General features: G+C 43.2%; 1 protein-coding gene across 2 annotated transcripts in view; it reads left to right on the top strand.

Moving 5' to 3' along the window:
* The first annotated feature begins 578 nt into the window (after window positions 1-578).
* The window catches only part of INO80 (INO80 complex ATPase subunit), a 136,778-nt gene continuing 128,800 nt past the window's right edge, over window positions 579-8,556 (top strand). For both annotated transcript variants that reach the window (XM_046008381.1, XM_046008380.1), the window contains exon 1: window positions 579-955. The gene's annotated coding sequence lies outside the window, so the exon portion shown is untranslated. The remainder of the gene's footprint in view (window positions 956-8,556) is intronic.

The following is an 8,556-nucleotide window of genomic DNA, read 5'->3' as shown; positions in this document are numbered from 1 at the left end:
GCATTTGCCTAACTGTGCCACAGTATCGTGGTCTTGGCCCCTAAGCTGTAAAAGGGAGCCCAAAACTTACTGTACTGAAAGAGCGGCTCTACATGGCAGGCACTTTCCCAACAATCTACAACCCCGCCCAAAGTGGCCACAAACAGGATAAAATATACCCGAGCCTAACCTTTCCCTCAAGTGATCTCAGTGTTCAGTGACCCCCTAATAAACGAACGACTAGCACCCTCCCATCACCTGCCTGCCGAAACGAACATTCCCAGGATCCCGGGCCGTTTCGTTTGACGTTACTTCCGGGGAAAGTAACCTTTCTCTGGCGGTTGCAGGACTGGAGAGGTCTCGCGACATTTGCTCCCGCGAGATCTGCTTGCTCACTCTAGCGATGACATCCTCCTCCTCCTCCCCGCCGCCTTTCGGCAATCTTCGCCAGTCCCAGCCCCGACCAATCTGCACTCAGATGGCATGGATCAGGGTCTCCCCCCCGAACCCCAGTCCGCACTGGGCGTCAGGCGGCAGCTGCGGGGTGCGAGCTGCACGAGGCCGACGGCAGCGGCACTGCGGGAGGCCACGGGCTGGCGACGATCTGTGAGCGTGGGCGGGGCGGGGATAAGCTAGCTGAATAGCGGCTCGATTGTTCTGGCCTGGCTATGGCGCCTCTCCTCCCCCCCGCCATGGCTCCCCGTGTCCCTGCTCCGCTCCTCTCAGTGAGTGAAAGTGGCCGCCGCCGCCGCCGGCCCAGCGCCCGCAGCCGCCTCAGCGCCGCCGCCATCTTGGGGTCCCAGGAGCCGCCGAGGGAGCGAGCTAGGAGCGTCCACGCCCAACGCATTCACCGTCCCCCGGCCTCAGAGAGCGAACCGCGGCTCCACCGTCGGCGGGGCGACCCCCCCCTTCGGACCCCGCCCGCACCCCGCCCCCCCTCCGCCGCCGCCGCGGCGGCGGGGCCCGGCGGCCCGAGGTGAGGCGACTAGACGTGGGCGGGCGAACGGAGGGGGGGGGTTGTGTAGGCCCCGTTGCGCCCCTCTCTGCAGGCGACAACTGGGCCGCGTCTTAAAGGGGCCGTCGCCCCCGGCCCTTGGATTTGTTGGGGTTAGTGGGGAGGATGGGTGTGGACACTCCCCGTAGGGTTGGGACCTCAGGGACTTGGGCCTCGTCCTCTCCCCTCTCATACCTCTAGAGACCCGGGGTCACGCGGTGACCTCAGATAGCCGAGGAAGCCCGTGGGGCGCCCACACGTGGGGAGTGTGTTAGACCAGGTGCACGTGGGACCCGGTGGGGCGGTGTCGGGCTAACACGTGTGTGGGTTTGGGGGTGGGGTGGGTCAGGGCGGGGGCTGGTTGAGCTCGAGTGGGAGCCCTTTGAGAGCTTTATTTGTCCTCTTACGCAAATGAGATCTAAGACCTTGATAGTATGTCAGTTTATGGGAAGCAAGTTGGGATATGGGTAAATGGTGCTTGCTGCTTGTTGGTGTTATGTGGGGACAGCCTAACACGTGCACATACTTAGGAATGTGTAGGGGACACCCACTGTGGTCTTTCGGGCTTTTGTAGAACGTCCAGGCAAGTGTCATCCTATTTTGACATTCCTTCTTGAGGCTTGCTGATGAAAACTACTACTTCCGTAATCAGCTAGGGTGGAAGCCCCCTACAGTTTAGGAGTGATAGAGCCCAAGAAGGCACTCACTATTTTAGTTTACAGCCAGCTGTGGCCGAATCCTTTGATTCATACACTGTCTAGTTTCATGTTGGAGTACTTGTTGCTAGGATTTGGAGATGAAATTAGTAGGTTTAGTTCTCTGAAATCACAGACAACCAGCTTACTTTTCCAGTCAGTGACTTTCATGATTTCCTTTTCCAGGGAGCCTTTGATTGTGGTTTGCTAGTGGCTGCATTTTATTTATTTATAAGTAAGAACTTTATTGCAATATAATTCACATTCCAAAAGACTCACCCTTTTGAAGTGTACAGTTCTGTGATTTTTCATATACTCAGAGTTGTACAGCTTTCACCACTATGTAATTCATCACTCCAAAAAGAAGCACCCTTAGCAGTCACTCCCCCATCAGCCCTACCCCTGGCCCCTAGCAATCACTAATCTATATTCTGTCTTTGTAGATTTGCCTATTCCAGGTATTGCATACAAAGGGAATCCTAAAATAATGAAATAATGTGTCTTTTTGTGACTGGCTTCTTTTACTTAACATGCTCTCAAGGTTCAGCTTTGTAGTAGCATGTGTCAGGACTTCGTTCCCTTTTGTTGCCAAATAATATTCCATTCCCTTTGTGTTTTCTGCTTGAAATTCTCAAGCTGTTCCTTTAAATCAGCAATTTGAGATTATTATATGTGGTAGAATTCACATGCTTACTAGATAATAAAATGAATTTGTGTTTTTAGGGTTAAATTCTGTTATTTTAGTTTACTGTGTTCTTTTCCTCTTTGTTTCAGAAGAACCCAAACTAATTTTTAAAGATCTAAGTCTTTTAAATAGGAAATAACTGTAAAGAACACAAATGTCATTAGAAAACTTTATGACTAATAAAAATGTTTTGAGTACATTGGGGTGGAAATGTGATTAAGTATAAGCAACAGACCATAAACTATGGTGTTATAACTTTATTTAATAAGAATTTGTCATAGTACTACCAAGGAATGGTATCATAACAGCTTTTGAGTGCTATTACTTGTGTAGACATAGGGCTGGGGAGGGAATAAGAGACACCTTTCTGCCCTCCAGAAGATTAAAACTGGTTTGGGGATTTAACATGTCAACATACAAGTTCACACAAAATATAAATGCTGAGACACAGTGAATTTTCAAGAGGTTGGAACAGGATAATTATTATGATACTTAGAATTTGTGTGGGAAAATAAGTGAAGTTAATGACAAGTTTTAAAGTTGAATCTTAAGCATAAGCATTTTGGGGGCACCTGGGTGGCTCAGTCATTAAGCATCTGTGTTCAGCCCAGGTCTTGATCTCAGGGTCCTGGGATCAAGTCCTGCATCAGCTCCCTGCTCAGCGGGGAGCCTGCTTCTCCCTCTCCCACTCCCCTTGCTTGTGTTCCCTCCCATTAAATAAATAAATAAAATCTTAAAAAAAAAAGCCTAAGCATTTTGATATGATAGGCTGTAGCATGCAGAGGATGAGAAGAGCATAGTTGCTAATACTTACTAAACACATTATAGACACTAATCCTAATCATGAGGGCTCTAGTCCCACCTAATACCATCATCTTTCGAGTTAGGATTTCACCAGGAGATTAGTAATAGTAAATAGTTGACAAGTTAGATACCAAAAAAAAAGAAATCTTTGGGGCTAAATGCTATCCATATTTTTAATGGCCTAGAAGACAGTAAATCAACTGTGTGACATGCTTTTATAAACCTTCACCACCAAGGATTGATAGCCTGTGTGATAGTCTATAAAGCAGGATTCTTTTTTCTTTTTCTTTTTTATAAAATAGGCTCCACACCCAGTGTGGGGCTTGAACTCCCAAGCCCTGAGATCAAGGGTCACATGCTCTACCAACTTGAGCCAGCCAGGCAACCCTGTAGAGCAGGGTTCCTAATGTTTTTTATGTGCCCTGGACTCCTTTGCAGTCTAAAGAAACCTATGAATGCCTTTTCAGAATATGACATTTAAATGTATAAAATATAGCTCACATATTTAGAAAACAATTTATGACATAAGAAATTTCCTTTGTACTACTGAATTAAATAACCAGTGAAAGTCTAATATCTTGCTGTGCTGCCTACATTCAGAATTGAAGGAAATGCTGATTTCAGTTATGGGTTAGTGAAAATAAGGATGAAAATTTTTTTCCACCCAAGTTTATGGACACATAGCTAAGTGATTTCATATGGGGCTAACCAGTATTTTGTTTTGTTTTGCTTTTTTAAAAGATTTTATTTATCTATTTGACAGAGAGAGATTCCAAGTAGGCAGAGCAGCAGGCAGAGAAAGAGGTGGAAGCAGGCTCCCTCTGAGCAGAGAGCCAGATGTGGGGCTCGATCCCAGGACCCTGAGATCATGACCTGAGCCGAAGGCAGAGGCTCAATCCACTGAGCAACCCAGGCACCCCGAACCAGTGGTTTTTCTAACAAGTAGAATGATTGACTCTTAAATTGATGTTCACAGTAACATGAGGTTGACTTACCAAAAGAGCAAGGGATGGTTTGGCTAAGGGGAAACCTGGTAGTGTAATGGAAAGACATTGTTTTTAGGCTAGAAAAGATTTGGATTTGAGTCCCACTTACCCACTGGGTAAGCAGCTAAACCTTTTTTTTTTTAAAGATTTATTTTAGAGAGCATGCACTTGGGAATGTGAGTGAGGGGAAGGGTAGAAGGAAAAGGAATCTTCAAGTGACTCCTTGCTGAGCGTGGAGTCGGATGCTTAACTGACTAAGCCACCCAGGTTCCCAAGCTCCTCAACCTTTTTGAGTTTCAGTTCTCTTAACATGTAAAATAGAGATAAGGATTTTCACTTCTTTTTTTTTTTTTTTAATATTTTATTTATTTATTTGACAGAGAGAGAGGTCACAAGTAGGCAGAGAGGCAGGCAGAGAGAGAGGGAGAAACAGGCTCCCCACTGAGCAGAGAGCCCAATGCGGGGCTCGATCCCAGGACCCTGAGATCATGACCTGAGCGGAAGGCAGAGGCTTAAACCGCTGAGCCACCCAGGCGCCCCAAGGATTTTCACTTATGAAATAAAATGACATATTAACTGTAACTATAAAACAGCATATTGATGAATGTTGGTTTATTTTGTCTTTGAGGAAATAAACACATCCAAGGCCATGTCATACATTTAGTTTTGATTTGGGAGAAGGGAAACTATTTGTTAGGTGGTAGGAAGGAACAACCTATATGGCATATAGGATCTACTCAGGATATTCAAGTACAGAGTTTTGTCTTTTGGTAATGGTACTAAAACTATTCTTACTTCTTTTTTTTTTTTAGTATGTGTGCTGCCGAAGCGAGCACTATTCTTACTTCTTGTAAAAGAACAAATAAAGTACCTTCAGGTTTTTATGTGACAGCTAGCTCTTCTGTGTAAGAAGTTAGTACCTCAGTAGAATAAATTGTGGGTGAATCTTTCATAGTTTTGTACATAAACAGAAAAATGGCTAATGAGCATCAGTATAGTAAAAAGAATGTTCTGGTCACTTTATTCCTGAGAATGTTGCCTGAGTGTGTGTTGCCTGAAAGTCAACAAAATGTTAGTCATTCCCTGGAGAGGTACGAAAAAGAAAATACAAAAATGGACATTATCTTGGTACAAAACCATAATACATCCACTCTTAGATTATAGAAAGGATTCCAATTATTGCACCTCAAGGAAGAATAAATTAAGCAGGATGGAAGTTTCCAGAAAATGGCAGTATAAATGATGAAGGCAGTGGTAAGGCTTTCAATGTGAAGATAAATTTGACTCGATGATGGAATGATGAAGACTGGGATGGACTGATTAAATTAAATGGGATTAGGAAAAACATGAATGATAATCCTGGAAAATTAGAACTAGCTTGAAAGATGAATATTGTTTGACAGGTGTATAATGAGTGGTTTGTTTATGAAACTTACTAGCATAGAAGGTGGTTAAGGCTCAAGAACAAACCACTCACAATGTAAGGGTTACAAAGCCAGAACTTTAGCGATCCAGTCCTAGTTCATTTCAGGTCAACAAACTATTTAATGATGCTTGTACTTAATGGTTTATGAAACTCCTCATTTTGTTCATTCAGTAAATATTTATCGAACACCTAATGAGTGCTTTTTGACCCTTCCAACAACAGTTTGTTGAACATCTGCCACACTCAAGGGACTGTGGGGTAGACTCTGGGAATGTACAAGTGAATTAATCCAGGTGTATGTATGGAAAGTACAGAGGGGTTCTGCAAAGATAAACCCATGGTTATGAAAACTCTAGGTGCCATATAGAGGTATGAACCTAAAGATTCTTTTGAGTTGCTGATATAAATTAGTGATACTTAGTTTTGTTTTTGTTTTTTGTTTGCTTGTTTTTAAAAATTTTATTTATTTATTTGACAGAGAGAGATCACAAGAAGGCAGAGAGACAGGCAGAGAGAGAGGGGGAAGCAGGCTCCCTGCTGAGCAGAGAGCCCGATGTGGGGCTCAATGAGGGGCTCCATCCCAGGACTCTGAGATCATGACCTGAGCAGAAGACAGAGGCTTAACCTACTGAGCTACCCAGGCACCCCTGGTTTTTGTTTGTTTGTTTTGGGGGGGCTATTTATTTATTTGTCAGAGGGCATGTGTGAGAGAGCACAAGCAGGGGAACAGCAGGCTCCCCACTGAGCAAGGAGCCCATTGTGGGGATGTGGAACTCAATCCAAGGACTCTGGGATCATGACCTGAACCGAAGGCAGACACTTAATGGACTGAGACACTTAATGGACTGGGCATCCAATGGCACTTTAGTTTTTAGTCTTGGGGTGTGTGTGTGTGTGTGTGTGTGTGTGTGTGTGTGTGTAATGTTAGTCACTATACTTTTAGTCTTCTTAAAAAAATTTATTGTGACGTTGTCTTCATTTGTTTAAAGGACCTACTCTGCCTTTTTTAAACAGAAGCATTGTAATCCAGTGGCAGTGTATTAAAGCTGAGCCTTTTTTAGATCTTAGAGCCAGGTTACCTGGGTTTGAATTTTAACTCTCCCTCTTACTAACTTTCAAACCTTTGGAAAGCTATTTAAGCTTCAGTTTCTTCATTTATTAAATTAGGAGAATAATTGTACCTACTTCATAGAGGATAATTGTGAGAAATGGCATAAATGAGTAATTGCTTAGAATGGTCTCTGGCACATAGTGCTCTCAACAGGTGTTACCTATAATTAAAAGTACCATTTTATTTTGGCAGTTTAATTAGTTTATTCTAAAGTTTTAGTTTATAAAGTATTGAAATCAAGAGCTTTTTGAATAGAAAATATCTCAGATCTTTTTCTTAGATGAGGCAGGGAAAATATATCAATAAAGAAAATAGTTGCAATGTATTAATCTTTGTGTTGGTGTAATGAATACTATTAGATGTCAATAGAAGTATCTTTTTAGTTGAGATTATAACTCAAAGAGGTAGTATAGCAACTTTAAGTGTTTTAGTTCAGTGTCTAAAATGTTTCTGTCTTGGATGTTATTCTAATTTAATAATAGTCTGCTGTTTTTAGGGTCATTCTTAGAATGTAGTAGTAGACCCAGGCTCTAGAGCAAGGCTAGGAAATGTTTTCCTGTAAATGGTCAAATAATAAATCTGTGTTTTGCTGGTCATACCTTCCCTGTGGCAGCCTCTCAACTCTGCCCTTCTACAATGGGAAAGCAGCTATAGTCAATATATAAGTGAATGAGGGGGGCTGTGTTCCAACAAAACTTTATTTATGGGCACTAAAATTTTAATTTCAGGGGCACCTGGGTGGCTCGGTGGGTTGAGCCTCTGCCTTCGGCTCAGGTCATGATCCTGGAGTTCTGGGATCGAGTCCCTCATCGGGCTCTCTGCTCAGCGGGGAGCCTGCTTCCTCCTCTCCCCCCCGCCCCCCGCCTGCCTCTCTGCCTACTTGTGATCTCTGTCAAACAAATAAATAAATAAAATTTTTCTTTAAATAAAAGTAAAAACCATTTTTACCTATCAAGAATACAACAGTCAGTGGTAGGCTGGATTTGACATGTAGGCCATATTGTCCTGACTCCTGCTCTAGAGTCTTTGTAACTCCCTGGCTAGGTAATCTTCTGCAAGTTAGTATGAAGACTTAATGTCATTTTTTTTCCCCTTGAGATTTTATTTATTTGAGAGAGAGAACAAGTGGTGGGGAGGGCAGAGGGGGAGAGAGAGAGAAGGAAGCAGACCCCTGTTGATCAGGAAACCTGATGGAGGGCTCAATCCCAGGACCCAGAGATCATGACCCTGGTTGAAGGCAGACTCTTAACCAACTGAGCCACTCAGGCACCCCTTAGTGTCATCTTTAAATGGAGATAATTGTATCTGTTTCATATAGTTGTTAGGAGTAAGATAATCTGTGTTAAATGGTTGGCACCTTCCCTGATAACACTGTTTAATGAATGCTGTATATATGTAATTGTCTAATTGAACTCATTCATTTTATGGTGAGGCTCTTGGGACCCTGATAGAATAGCCGATAGTCCTAGAGTCTATCTGTGGCTTGTCAATAGCATTAAAGTCACAGCTCTTGACTTCAGCTTCTCTACCCAACCACGTTGCTTCCATAGAGGATTGTAGTACCTTGTAATTTATTACTATTTTTTTAAGTACGCTTCAACCCATGACCCTGAGATGAGTTGCATGTTCTACAGGCCGAGCCCACCAGGTGCTCCTAGTACCATGTAATTTAGTTAAAATACTGCTTGATAAAACTATTCTACTGGATACCTTAATGGTGGATATGATGTTATGAATTTTTCAAAACCCATAGGCCTTTACAGCACAAAGTAAACTTTAACTTTGTGCAAATTAAACATCATTTAGGAGGTAAAGAGGTCCTGGGAAAGAATGCAGGCTGTGACAAGGGAATCTAGTTGTATTAGAAATGTATGAA

Source organism: Meles meles, chromosome 6 (genome assembly GCF_922984935.1).
Source record: "Meles meles chromosome 6, mMelMel3.1 paternal haplotype, whole genome shotgun sequence".
Taxonomy (NCBI): domain Eukaryota; kingdom Metazoa; phylum Chordata; class Mammalia; order Carnivora; family Mustelidae; genus Meles; species Meles meles.
This window is presented reverse-complemented; position numbering and strand designations above follow the sequence as displayed.